Source organism: Oryctolagus cuniculus, chromosome X (genome assembly GCF_051225735.1).
Source record: "Oryctolagus cuniculus isolate XC-2025 breed Fujian yellow rabbit chromosome X, ASM5122573v1, whole genome shotgun sequence".
NCBI lineage: Eukaryota > Metazoa > Chordata > Mammalia > Lagomorpha > Leporidae > Oryctolagus > Oryctolagus cuniculus.
The window spans coordinates 55,555,026-55,569,996 of NC_142888.1; positions in this window are offsets into that span (position 1 = coordinate 55,555,026).

The following is a 14,971-nucleotide window of genomic DNA, read 5'->3' on the forward strand; positions in this document are numbered from 1 at the left end:
CATTGCACCATTCATTGATTTCTCATTTTCAGAAATCCAGTTCTTTTATTTGATAATGTGTATAAAATTTCACCCAGAGGTAGATTGAATTAGCTGTGCTACTCATTAAATATCTAGAAGTTTTTTTATTTCCCCTCTGAGTTTACTATAGTATAATTGATAAATAAATATACATGTATATAGTTAATATATACAAGGTGATGTTTTGATACGAGTATGCACTGTAATATTGTTACCATAGGCAATCTAATTAAAATCTATCACCTCATATAGTTACCATTTTTTTTTTATGATGAGAACTAGAAAGCTAGTTTCTTAGCAAATTTCAAGTATCCAATACACTTGATGTTAACTATGGTTACCATGTTGTACAACAGAGCTCTAAAACTTTTTCATTTTAATTTCATCTAAAAGTTTGTAGCCTCTTTATTTCTGAATGAAATATCTTGAGTATCACACAATATGTTGTGAGTACCACAGAACACTCAAAACACACATACACAGTGTGTGTGTGTTTATGTAAATAACAAAGAAAATATCATCAGAAAACATACAGAAACAGAAAATGGAAGACCTCATGTTACTGAAATTACAGGTAACGATATTGTACTGAATGTATGCATCTATTTTCAGTCCTTCTCAGTCCCTACTCTCCTTTCATACACAAACAACAAAGAGTGTTTTTTCTAAGCCAAAAAGCAACAAAACTAGAAGATGGATGGGCTATAAATGATTTAGCAAGTCAGAGAAAACTGAATGCAAATATACAGGTGAGGAAGGTCTAGAGCTAATCCAATTAACATTGCAGAACCTTAAGAGACTCAGGAATTGGCAGCAGCAAATGCCTCTGGAATTGGAGAAGAAGAGGACTTTAAAATAAGAAAGATAATCTTACAATGTGTATGAGCAACAGGATCCATAGTCAAATTCCCTCCCCCCAAAAAATAAAGATATTTATTTTCTGGAGCAGAGTAGTTAAAACAGAGGTGCTTTGTGGAATTAGCATACAGAAAATAAAGGAGACTGAAGGAACAATTACTTTCTGGATGCTGAACAGTCCCCTCCCTGCCTCTTTAACCCCTCTGACTACAGAAGACAGTCATTGATATTTAGCAACAATTAGGAATTAGAATTATCTTTAAAGAAGCCTACTACTCAATGAACAGTCAATATAATGACATCAGTAATCCCCAGAAAATCAACCAAGCTAAATCATAGTTACATTCAAAATGTCAAATCATGTTTTTTATTCTCCACTCTAAATAACCAAACATTTGTGGAAAGTCTTTTTAAAAAATATTTTATTTATTTGAGAGGTAGAGTTAAAGATAGAGAGAGGGAAAGACAGAGAGAAAGGTCTTCCATCTGCTGGTTCACTCCCCAAAATGGTTGCGACGACTGGAGTTGGGCCGATCTGAAGTCAGGAGCCAGGAGCTTCTTTTGGGTCTCCCAGGCAGGCTCAGAGTCTATCTTCCACTGCTTTCCCAGGCCACAAGCAGAGAGCTGTATTGGAAGAGGAGCAGCCGGGACAGGAACCAGTGCCCATACAGGATTCAGGTGCTTTGGACAGAGGCTTAGCCAACTACACTACAGCACCAGCCCCTGAGAAAAGCCTTTAAAGAAGAAATCTAGATATAGGAAAAAACATATCTTGAAGGAAATGATGACTTTTCAGAAATCAGAAATACGAACAAAATAATTTTAACATGCTCTCATAATAAGATTTAAAAAGGATAGCAGAAATTTTAAATTGAAGATATAGTTTAAGAAATCACTCAGAAAAGAGAACAAAATATAATGAGATGGAAATTAGGAACAGGATGCTCTAGATCTGAAAGAAAGGCATTCCAGATAAAAGTACAGAGAAAATGGAGGGGAGAAATGATAAATGAAATAATTGAGGGATGGCGCTGTAGCATAGCCGGTAAGCCCGCCACCTGCAATGCCGTCATCCCATATGGGCGCCACTTTGAGTCCTGGCTGCTCCACTTCTGATCCAGCTCTCTGCTATGGCCTGGGAAAGCGATAGAGGATGACCCAACTCCTTGGGTCCCTTCGCCTGCATGGGAGACCCTGAAGAAGCTCCTGGCTCCTGGTCGGATCAGGGTAGCCTCTGCCGTTGTGGACAATTGGGGAGTGAACCAGTGGATGGAAGATCTCTCTCTCTCTCTCTCTGCCTCTGCCTCTCTGTAACTCTGACTTTCAAATAAATAAATAAATCTTTAAAAAAGTAAAAAAGAGAGAAATAAATAGAATAACAAATGCTCCAAAATCTTGAAGGCAGATATTCTTTTAAAAGGTTTATTTTAGGGGCCAGCGCTGTGGTGGAGCAAGTTGAAGCCCTGGTCTGCACTGCAAGCATCCCATGTGGGTGTCAGTTCGAGTCCTGGCTGCTCCTCTTCCAAATCAGCTCTCTGCTCTGACCTGGCAAGGCAATGGAAGATGGCCCTGGTTCTTGGGCTCCCGCACCCATGTGGGAAGCCCGGAAGAGGATCTCGGCTCCTGGCTTCAGATCAGCTCAGCTCTGGCCATCATGGTCATTTGGGGAGTGAGCCAATGGAATGGAAGACCTCTCTCTGGCTCTGCCTCTCTCTGTGACTGTCTTTCCAATGGATGGAATAACTCTTAAGACATTTGAAATATTATTTTAATTTTTATATATTTATTTTATTTTATTTTGACAGGTAGAGTTATGGACAGTGAGAGAGAGAGACAGAGAGAAAGGTCTTCCTTCCATTGGTTCACCCTCCAAATGGCCGCAACGGCCAGAGCTACACCGATCTGAAGCCAGGAGCCAGGTGCTCCCTCCCGGGCCACAGCAGAGAGCTGGACTGGAAGAGAAGCAACCAGGACTAGAACCTGGTGCCCACATGGGATACCGGCACCACAGGCAGAGGCTTAGCCAAGTGAGCTACGGCGCCTGGCCCTTATTTTAATGTATTTAAAATGTAGAATTACACAGAGAGAAACAGATACAGAGAGATAGACAGTAAGAGAAAGAGATCTTATATCTATTGGTTCACTCTACAAATAGTTGCAACAGCCAGGGCTGGGCCAGGTCACAGCCACGATCCTGGAACTCCATCCAGGTCTCCCACTTGGGTGACAGAGGCCCACATACTTGGGCCATCTTCTGCTGCTTTCCCAGGAGTGTTAACAGGGTATTGGATCAGAAGTGGAGGCCGGCACTGTGGCTCACTAGGCTAATCCTCCGCCTTGTGGCGCCGGCACACTGGGTTCTAGTCCCAGTCAGGCCGCCGGATTCTGTCCTTTCTCTCTGTCTCTCTGTCTCTCACTGTCCACTCTGCCTGTAAAAAAAAAAAAAAAAAAAAAAAAAAAAAAAAAAAAAGAAGTGGAGCAGCTAGGATTCGAACTACTGCATGCTGGTGTCGCCACCGGTGGCTTAACCTTTGTGCCACTACATTGATCCCCAAAAGGGATTTTTTTGTTTTATGTTGAAAAAGAATTTGAACTCTGCAGAAAAAAAAATGAAACACAGTTTTCTTGATGGTTCAATCTAGTCTTGCCAGATATTTAGTAAATAAAGCCATAACTGAATATTAAAAGAATGCAAATTATAACTTATTGAGAATGGTGCATGTGGGTGATAAATGTGTGAGATAGGAAAGAAAATTCTCTTCATCCATGATAGCAAGTCAACAGAATATATATATATATATATGTGTGTGTATATATATATATAGCTGAAAAATAAAGAAGCAAAAATAAAAATGTGTTATTTAATGATATGGAGGTAAATATCTAACAAATTAGCTGAAAAGTTAAAAGTTAGTAAAAGGTAAAAGTGAGGTTTCTGTGGAAAGGTAGTAGACGGGAGGGATAGGGGACTGTTATTAATGTGCTTGTTTTAAACAAACCAAGTACACATTTTAGGCTCTTTATAGCCATGGATAGTTGTTTAAACATTATTTTAAATATCATATTCTTCTTTTGCCATACATCTAGAGCAAATAACAGTGGGAACTTTTACAATAATAAAAAAACCTACTCACTTGTAAATTTGAGTATAATTTTCTAAATAAGTCAAGTGTATAGGAATTTCAAAGTTATTATTATGTAGAATATCTGGACAATATCAAGGAAACCTTACTTCAAAACTTATGTCATGGGCAAAAGCTATATTAAGAGGAAATTCTATAATCTTAACTAAAACACTTATTTCATAAAGTTATAATAAGAAAAAATAAACCTAAGGAATGTAAAAAGAAGAAATCAGTAAAGAAAAATCAGAAAATAATATATCAGAAAACATATATAGAACTATATATGTATAGGATTTGTTTGCTTGGTAAAAATAGCTTATTAAATAATTTAAATAAGACAATGCAAATTCATAAAATGAGACGAGCAAAAGGAAGCAACATATTCAAACAAAATAATGTATGAACTACTTCATAAAACTATGCTTGCATATTTTTAAAACCTATATGAAGTGGAATTCTTTCAGGGTAAATATGAATCACAAAGGTAATTAGTGTTTGGAATAATAACGATGGGAATATTGAAGAAATAGGTCAAACATATTAAGAAATGGGTCAATTGGTTTCACCCTGCCAAAACCTGTAAAGACAAGATGGATTAACAATGAATTGCTAAAAACTTTAAGGAAAGATATTTTTGATGCGTATACTGTGCCTCATGTATAAAACAAAGAAAATGACGACACACTGATGCCAAAATCTAACAAAAATAGCGCACAAAGATAAGTTATAGAAAACTCAAATGCTAATATTAATCCAAAATATCTGACTTTTCAATTTATACCTACATATATAAACAAGAACAGCGTAACATTTAAGAATAAAATAACAAAAGCATTTGAATTAAAGGAAAAAAAGCAAGAGGCTGCTTGATATATTCTTTATTATCCGAAATTGTCCATGACTATTGATTAGAATCTATGAGGGTAGAGCAAAGAATACAAATTTTAATGCGTTTTGAAATAAATTTGATGTACCCTGAAATTTGAAATCCATTACACTTAAGTCTGCCTTCAACTTACAATACATTGCAGTGATAACATATTTCACAGAATCATGAACAATAAGATACAGACCAACATTCCGTGAAAGAAGTTTCTTAAAGTAAATGTGAAGTTGTTATTTACTTGTGTATAGAAAATTATTCTACTTTTTAAAAATAAAGTATTTCTTTCAAAACCTTGCTCAGGAAGTAAATACTAGCTAAATCACTTAGATAAAAGTATAAACTGTGATGTGGAAATATTAAAAAAAGGGAAAACCATAGCTATCATTTTATGCAGTTGCTATGAATATATCCAGGAAATCTAAAAAACTCATAAATCCTTCACATTCTGATTTCAAAATTGCTGTTTTCAAAAGAATAGTACATATGTGTATAATGTGTATGTATATATGAATATAATGTCTACATTTGAAGTGAATGTGGCTAAAGATTGTTGTTTCAAAACTAAAATAATAAACACAATTAAAAAACACTATTAGGAACAATAGTAAGGTTCATGCATCAAACTAATATCCATAATATCATTATGACATTATCCATTATAGCATTAGTATAAAAAACAGAAAATATTTAGGAATATACTCAACAGGAAATGTGCAGAACTATTTTGAAGACTACTGGAAAACTATTTATGCATGGATATATAAATTTTAAAATAGAATTAAATTGAAAAACAAGAATCCCTCCTCGGGCACAACAGGTATATTATTTTAAATCTGTCTATTTGTTTCATTAATCAACCATTCAGTGCAATCCCCATAATCCCCAGATGGCTGCAACTGCTGGGGGTGAGGCAGGCTGAAACCAGGAGCAAGGAGCTTCATCCGGGTCTCCCACATATGTTCAGGGGACCAAACATTTGAAATCAATTTGCCACTGCTTTCCTAGACCATTAACCAGGAGCTGGATCAGATGTGGAGCAGCCACAACACGAACAAGCTCCCATATGGGATGCCTGTGTCACAGCCAGGAACTTTATCTGCTATGCTACAATGACAGCCCCTTCGATGAAATATTTTAAATATATTGAAGAAATAAATTTAAAAAGTCTATCTGAAGAAAGAAACAATGTGAGACTAACAAATCAAATAATGTACAAGAAGTCTAATGGAGAAGGCTGATCTAATATATATGAAAATATAACAAAGCATTAACACACTAAAGTAGACAAATAACCAAACATTAAACAGAGCAGAAAAAAAGTGTCCTTTTTTCAAAGTTTTAATTTTTTTTCTGTTTTAAAGTTTATTTTATTTATTTTGAAAAGCAGAGTTACAGAGAGAGACAGAGAGAGAGGGGGAGAGGGAGAGGCCTTTCATCTGCTGGTTCACTCCTCAAATGGCCACAATGACCGGGGCTGGGCCAGGCCAAAACCAGGAGCCAGTAGCTTCTTCCAGGTCTCCCACATGTGTGCAGGGGCTTAAGCACTTGGACAATCCTCCGCTGCTTTCTCAGGCACATTGGCAAGGAACTGGATAAGAAGTGGAGTATCCAGGACTACAGCACCCATATGGGATGCCAGTACTACGGGCAGAGGCTTAAGACACTATCCCGTGGCCAGCACTGTGGCAGAGCAGGTGAAGCTGCTGCCTAAAGTGCTGGAATCCCATGTGGGCACTGGTTTGAGTTCCGGCTGCTCCACTTCCAATCCAGCTCTCTGCTATGGCCTGGGAAAAGAGTGGAAGGTGGCCCAAGTCCTTGGACCCCTGCACCTGTGTGGGAGACAAGGAAGAAGCTCCTGGCTTCTGGCTTCGGATCGGTGCAGCTCCGGCCGTTGTGGCCATCTTGGGAGTGAACCAGCAGATGGAAGACCTCTCTCTCTCTGCCTCTCCTTCTCTCCCTGTGTAACTCTGACTTTCAAATAAATAAATAAATTTTAAAACAAAAGACAGTATCCCACAGTACTGTCCCCTTACTTTAATTTTAATTGTTTTTTTTTAACAGATTGATTGTGATTTGTAGATACAATTCTAAGAACATAATGGCATTTCATTCTCTCCTCCCCCTCTCTCATCCCACCCTCCTTCCTTCTTTTCTTCTTTTAGTTTATGAAATAACATATTTTAAATTCAATTACAGTAAGAAAGGATTAACAGTTTGCTGAATAAGAAGTTTAACAAGTAAAAACCAAAAAGGCTGTAATGGGAATATAGACAACAGCTATAAACAGTACTTGAATGGAAAAAAGGGCTATAATAGTACATTTGAAAGTAATCACAGATTATTTTAAATAATCATAGATTACAGCCATAGTAGTATAACATTCTTTTTTTTTTTTTTTTGACAGCCAGAGTGGACAGTGAGGGAGAGAGACAGAGAGAAAGGTCTTCCTTTTCCGTTGGTTCACCTTCCAATGGCCGCTCCGGCCGGCACACCACGCTGATCCGAAGGCAGGAGCCAGGTGCTTCTCCTGGTCTGCCATGGGGTGCAGGGCCCAAGCACTTGGGCCATACTCCACTGCCTTCCAGGGCCACAGCAGAGCTGGACTGGAAGAGGAGCAACAGGGACTAGAACCCGGGGTGCTGGCATCTCAGGCGGAGGATTAGCCTAGTGAGTCACAGCGCCGGCCAGTATAACATTCTTAACTGTTGGTTTCATAAAGGTTTAAAACAAAGTTTTGCAAAATTATATTTGCAGCAATACTGATACACACAGGCTTTTAAAAAATTTTTATTTGCTTGTTTTTTTTTTTTTAAATTTTAGCTCCCACATATAAGGGAGAACATGTGTTATTTATCTTTCTGGGTCCGGCTTATTTCACTCAGCATCATGTCTTCCAGTTGTATCAATTTTTGCACAAATGATAGAATTTCATTCTTTTCTATAGCTGAATATACTCCATTATATATATATGTCACATTTTCTTTATCATTCGTCTGATGATGGACTCCTTGTTTAATTCCAATTTGTGGCTATTGTGAACAGTGCTAGCAACACTGATCATGGTGGTGCTGGTATCTCTTTGATACACTGTGTTCAAGTCTTCTGCATATATACCCAGTAGTGGGATTGCCAGATCATATGACAACTCTATTTCTAGTATTTAAAGAAATCTCTACACTGTTTTCTACAGTGGCTGCACCAATTTACATTCCCACCAACAGAGTATAAGTGTTCTCTTTTCTCCACATACTTGCCAGCATTTTTTTGCATTTTTTCTCATTTATTCAAATTCACTGCAGGAAGTAAACACTAAAATATTAAAAAGCAAAGCCAAAAATTCACACTATGGTGTATACAGTTTCATGACATCACATGAGGAAATTAAATCTCTAATAAAAATGACAAATTATTTCACTAAGTAGAGGACATCAAAATTGGTTGTGTAAATCTCAGAATTCTTATCATGAATGGTAAAGTACCTGTTTTCCAGTATTTGCTAATATCATAACACTCCTGCTATAATATGTTTCCAACGGGATTTAAAAATTCATGAAAGTAGTTTTGTGAATTTTTGATGTTGAAAAGTAGTTGAGGGGCCAGTGCCATGGCTCATTTGGTTAATCCTCCACCTGCGGCGCCGGCCTCCCATATGGGCGCCAGATTAGTCCCTGTCGCTCCTCTTCCAGTCCAGCTCTCTGCTGTGGCCCAGGAGTGCAGTGGAGGATGGCCCAAGTGCTTGGGCCCTGCACCCACGTGGGAGAACAGGAGAAGCACCTGGCTCCTGGCTTTGGATCAGCGCAGCGCCAGCTGCAGCGACCATTTGGGGTATGAATCAACAGAAGGAAGACCTTTCTCTCTGTCTCTGTCTCTCTCTCTCTCTTTCTGTCTATAACTCTATCTGTCAAATTAATTAAAAAAAAAAAAAAAGAAAAGTAGTTGAATCTATTTTTTTAAAAAAAATTTATGTTGCCAGCGCTGTGGCATAGCCAGTAAAACAGCCGCCTGCAGCTTGAGCTTGAGTTCCAGCTGCTCCACTTCCAATCCAGCACTCTGCTCATGTGCCTGGGACAGCAGCAGAAGATGGCCCAAGTCCTTGGACCCCTGCACCCATGTGGGTGACCTGGAAGAAGCTTCTGGCTCCTGGCTTCGAATTTTTTCATCTCCAGCCATTGCACCCATTTGCGGAGTGAACCAGTGGATGGAAGATCTCTCTCTCTCTCTCTCTCTCTCTCTCTCTCTTTCTCTGCATCTATCTCTCTGTAACTCTGCCTTTCAAACAAATAAATATATCTTTTAAAGGAAATTTAAGACCATTGGATTCAAAGAACATTCTTTCACAAAGCTTAAACCACAGAAGTCATGTCTAGAAATTGAATACTGTCATGTTGGGATGAACATTGGTTTAAATGCACAGATGCACAGGGTCCCCCACTGCACTTTTTATGCAACAGATAATTGTGCGGGCCAGGCGCACCAGTCAAACGGAACCTAAGGGAGGGAGAGGGACTGAAAAGAGGGACAAGAGATTGAAGAGAATGGGGCCAAGACAATAAGGCTGATCAAGGCTCATTTATTCCAGTGTCTCAGTGGTATTTATACATAACCAGCACATAACAACATACATAAGCAACTTATCAGGGCCTCCAGTGGCCCAGATAATTTTAACAGAGCATTCTTGATTATCATCCTCCTTCAGGATGTCATCCTCCTTCAGGATGGGAGTATGTGACTTTCTTATCTCAAGAACTCCACAAGGCAAGACTGGCCTTGATTTGTCCAAAGGCTGCCTACAGATAATCACAACTCAAACAAAATCTTTATTCTATATATTTGGCCAGAATTGCAACTGTATACATGCATGCAAAAATTTTTAAAACTGTTTGATTATATTTACATTGAAACATGGAATATACAGAAACCAAAGAGATTAAAAAGCTTTTCTGCCCCATTAGAACAATGCAAACTATGTAATTTTCGTTAAGGAAATTACTGTTTACATATTCTTTTGAGAACTATTTACATCCCTTGCCCATTTCTAAATTGGATTGGTTGCTTTTATGTTGTTGAATTTTTAAAGTTATTGATAAGTTCAGGATATTAATCCTTCATCAGATAGGTGGTTTGCAAATATTTTTTCCCATTCTGTCGGAAGTCTCTTCACTCTCTTGATCATTTCCTTTTCTGTGCAAAAGATGCTGAGTTTTATATAGTCCCATTTGTTTAGTTTTGCTTTTATTTTTTTTTTTCTGTGCTTTGGAGGTCTTGTCTAAGAAGTGAAGTCATCCCCTACACCAATGTCTTGGAGTGTTTCCCCTACGTTTTCTTCCAGCAACTTCATAGTCTTTGGTCTTGAATTTAGGTCTTTGATCCATCTTGAGTGGATTTTTGTATATGATGAGAGGTATGGATCTAAATTCATTCTTCTACATATATACATCAAGTTTTACTAGCACTATTTGTTAAGAGATTATCCTTACTCCATTGTATGGTATGAACATTTTTGTCAAAAGTCTGTTGGCTATATACATGTGAATTAATTTCTGTGTTCTCTGTTCTGTTCCATTGATCTACATATTGGTTTTTATGCCATTACTATGCTGTTTTAATTACTACAGCTTTGTAGTGTCCTTTCAAGTCAGAGATTGCAATTCATCCAGTTTGATTTTTCTTGCTCAGGATCGCTTCTGCTATTCTGGGTATTTTGTGAATCCATATGAATTTTAGATTGTTTTTCCTAGTTCTTTAAAGAATGTCGTTGGTATTTTGATATGGATTGCACTGAATCTGTACATTGCTTTAGTTAGTATAGTGATATTGATTCTTCCAATTTGTGACATTTTTTGTGTGTCCTTGATTATTTCTTTCATTAATGTTTGATAAATTTCATTGTAGAAATCTTTCACTACTTTGATTAAATTTATTCCTAAATATTTGATGTTTTGTGGCTATTGTTAATGGGATTTTTTTATTGATTTTTCTTTTTGTGAATTCATCATTAGCATATAAAACAAATACTTTGTGGTACGTTTATTTTTGCAACATTACTAAATTGCTTTATCAGTTTTAACAGCTTTTTGTTGAAGTGTTTATGTTTTTCCATATACAGCATCATACTATATGGAAACATGGATAATTTGAATTCCTCTTTTCCAATTTTGACACTCTTTATTTCTGGGTCCTCCCTAATTTCTTTCATTAAAATTTCCAGTACTGTATTATATAAGAATGGTGGAAGTGAACATCCTTGTCTGAAATGCTTTCAGGTTTTCTGCATTGGCTGTTGGTTTGTGATATATAGCTTTTATAATTTTAAGGAATATTCCTCCTATACCTAATTTTGGAGGGTTTTTGCCATGTGTTGAATCTTATCAAATGCTTCCTCTGTATCTATTTAGATGACCATATCATTTTTTGTTCTTCATTCTATTGATGTGATTTATAATGTTTATTGATTTGAGAATGTCTAACCACCCTTGTATTTCTGAGATAAATCCCACTTTATTGTAATGTATAAACTTTTTGATGTGGTTTGATTGCTGCTTCAATCTCAATGCTTGTTATGGTCTGTTTAGGTTGTCTATATCTTCATGAGTTAATTTTGGCAGCTTATATGAATCCAGGAATCTATTCATTTTTTGCAGTTTTACAGTTTATTATCATGCAGTTCTTCATAGTAGTTTCTTATGATCCTTTGTATTTCAGTGATATCTCTTGTCATGTCTCCTTTTGCATCTCTAATTTTATTTATTTGAAATTTTTTCTGTTTTTTTTTCCCATTGTGTGGCTAGAGGTTTATCTATTTATTTGTCTTTTCAAAAACCAACTTTTGATTTATTGATCTTTTTATTTTAGTTTCAATTTCATTTATTTCTGCTCTGATCCTTATAATTTCTCACTTTTTAAACTTTTATTTAATAAATATAAATTTCCAAAGTACAACTTTTAGATTATAATGGCTTTTCCCCCCATAACCACACTCCCACCCACAACCATCCCATCTCCCACTCCCTCTCCCATCCCATTCTTCATCAAGATTCATTTTCAATTATCTTTATATACAGAAGATCAACATAGTATATACTAAGTAAAAATTTCAACAGTTTGCACCCACAAAGACACACAAAGTATAAAGTACTGTTTGAGTACTAGTTATACCGTTAATTCACATTGTACAACACATTAAGGACAGAGATCCTACATGGGGAGTAAGTGCACAGAGACTCCTACTGTTGATTTAACAATTGACACCCTTATTTATGTAATCACCTTATTTAGTAATCATCTGAGGCTCTTATCATGAGCCGCCAAGGCTATGGAAGCCTTTTGAGTTCGACAACTCCAATCTTATTTAGTCAAGGCCATAGTCAAAGTGAAAGTTCTCTCCTCCCTTAAGAGAAAGGTACCTCCTTTTTTGATGGCCCGTTCATTCCACTAGGATCTCATTCACAGAGATCTTTCATTTAGGTCATTTTTTTTGCCATAGTGTATTGGCTTTCCATGACTGAAATACTCTCATGGGCTTTTTAGCCAGATCCGAATGCCTTAAGGGCTGATTCTGAGGCCAGAGTGCTGTTTAGGACATCTGCCATTTCATGAGTCTGCTGTCTCACCTCCTTTTGATTTGGGGTTTGGTTTGCTCCTGTTTTCCTAAATCTTCAAGATGTGTCATCATTCTTTAATTTGAAAATTTTCTTTTTTTTAATGTAAGCTCTTAATGCTATATACTCCCTCTTAATACTTCTATTGCTTTATCCCACATGTTTTGATATGTTGTGTTTTCATTCATTTTCATTTATTTCAAGAATTTTTTTTAATTTCCTTTTTTGTTTTCTTCAATGACCCATTGATTATTTAGTGGCATGTTGTTTAATTTCCAAGTATTTATGAGTTTTCTGTTGTCCTTCTTGTTGATTTCTAGCTTTATTCCTTTATGGTCTGAAAAGATACATGGCAGTATTTATTTATTTATTTATTTTTTGACAGACAGAGTGGACAGTGAGAGAGACAGAGAGAAAGGTCTTCCTTTGCCGTTGTTTTATTTATTTATTTGAGAGGCAGATTTACAATCAATGAGAGGAAGAGACAGAGAAAATGGTCTTCCTTCCATTGGTTCACTCCCCAAATTGCCACAATGGCCGGAGCTGCACTGATCCAAAGCCAGGAACCAGGCACTTCTTCCCAGTCTCCCACGTGGGTGCAAGGGCTGAAGGACTTGGGCCATCTTTTACTGATTTCCCAGGCCATAGCAGAGAGCTGGATTGGAAGTGGAGCCTCCAGGACTAGAATCTGGAGTCCATATGGGATACTGGCACCACAGGCAAAGCATTAACCTGCTGCACAAAGGTGCTGGCTCCACATGGCATTATTTCAATCTTTTAAAATTGGTTGAGACTTTATATGTGGTCTAATGATCCATGTACTGATGAATAGAATGTGTATTCTGTAGCTATTGGTTGAAATGTCCTCTGAATGTCTGCTAAGTCCATTTGCTCGATAGTATTTTTCAACCTCAGTGTATCTTTATTTATTTTTTATTTGGATGATCTGTCCATTGATGACAGTGGGGTGTTGAAGTCACCCACTATTATTGTATTGGAGTCTATAGCTCCCTTTAGGTATAATAGTATTTGCTGTATATATTTGGCTTGTCTTTTTGTTGGGTGTATATATACTTATGATCTTTATGTCTTCTTGCTGATTGAATTTTATTGCTATATTGTGTCCTTATTAATTTCTTTTTATAATTTTTGATTTAAAGCTTGTTTAATCTGATATCAGCATAGCTACATTTGCTCACTTTTGGTTTCCATTTGCCTGGTGTATCTTTTTCCAACCCTTCACTTTCCGTCTGTGTGTATCTTTGTTTGTGAAGTGAGTTTCTTGTAGCCAGCATATAGTTGGGTCACGGTTTGTTATCCATTCAGCCAACCTAATCTTTTGGTTGGTGAATTTAATCCGTTTATATTCAAGGTTGGTATTGATAGATAAGAACTAAGACTGGTCATTTTGTTGATTGGATAATGATTCTATCTGCTCTGTTAGTGAATTTGGTGATGTCATGTGTTTCATGTTTACTTCTAATGCAGGACACCCTTCAGAATTTCTTGTGTGTCTGGTCTGGTGATGGTGGTGAATTCTCTCAGTTTCTGCTTATCTGGAAAATACTTTATTTTTCCTTCACTTTTAAAGGGTAGCTTCACTGGATATTATCTTGGAAGCTTTTTTTAAAGACTTATTTATTTGAAAGGCAGAGTTACAGTGAGATGGCAGAGGCAGAGAGAAAGAGAGAGAGAGAGAGAGAGAGAGAGAGAGAGATCTTCAATATGAAGGTCCACTCCCCAAATATCTACAAAGGCCAAAGTTTAGCCAATCCAAAGCAGGGAGCCAGGGGATTCTTCCAGATCTCTCACATGGGTACAAGGGCCCAAGGACTTGGGCCCTCCTCAACTGTTTTTCCCACATGCATTAACAGGGAGCTGATCAGAAGTAGAGCAGCTGGGACTCGAACAGGGACCCATATGAGATGCTGGTGCTGCAGGACATGGCTTTAACACACAGTGCCACAGCGCCAGGCCCCACCTCTTTTTTTTTTTTCTTTTAAGACCAAAAGTATATCATCCCACTCTCTTCTGTCCTGTGGAGTTTCCACTTAGATGTCTGCTATTAAACTAATTGGCTTTCTTTTAGATGTAACTTGATGTTTTTTTCTCTTACTCTCTTTAGGATTATCTCCTTGTGTTTAACTTTTGACAATCTGACAACAACATGCCTTGAAGAAGACCTGCTTTAGTTCAGTATGCTTAGGGTTCTTTGAGCCTCTTGTATCTGGATGTCCATGTATCTTTCAGGACCTGGGAAATTTTCAACTATTACTTCATTTAGCAGTTTCTCAATGCCTTTTTCCTTTTCTTATTCTTCAAATAACTATAATACAAATATTTGGTAGCTTTATGCTATCCCATATTTCACATAAACTTTCTTCTTTGTTTTAAATTCTTTATTCTTTATTTTAGTCTGTTTAGGTTATTTCAAAATTCTTGTTCTCAAGGTCAGAAATTCTTTCTTCCAGTTAGTCTATTCT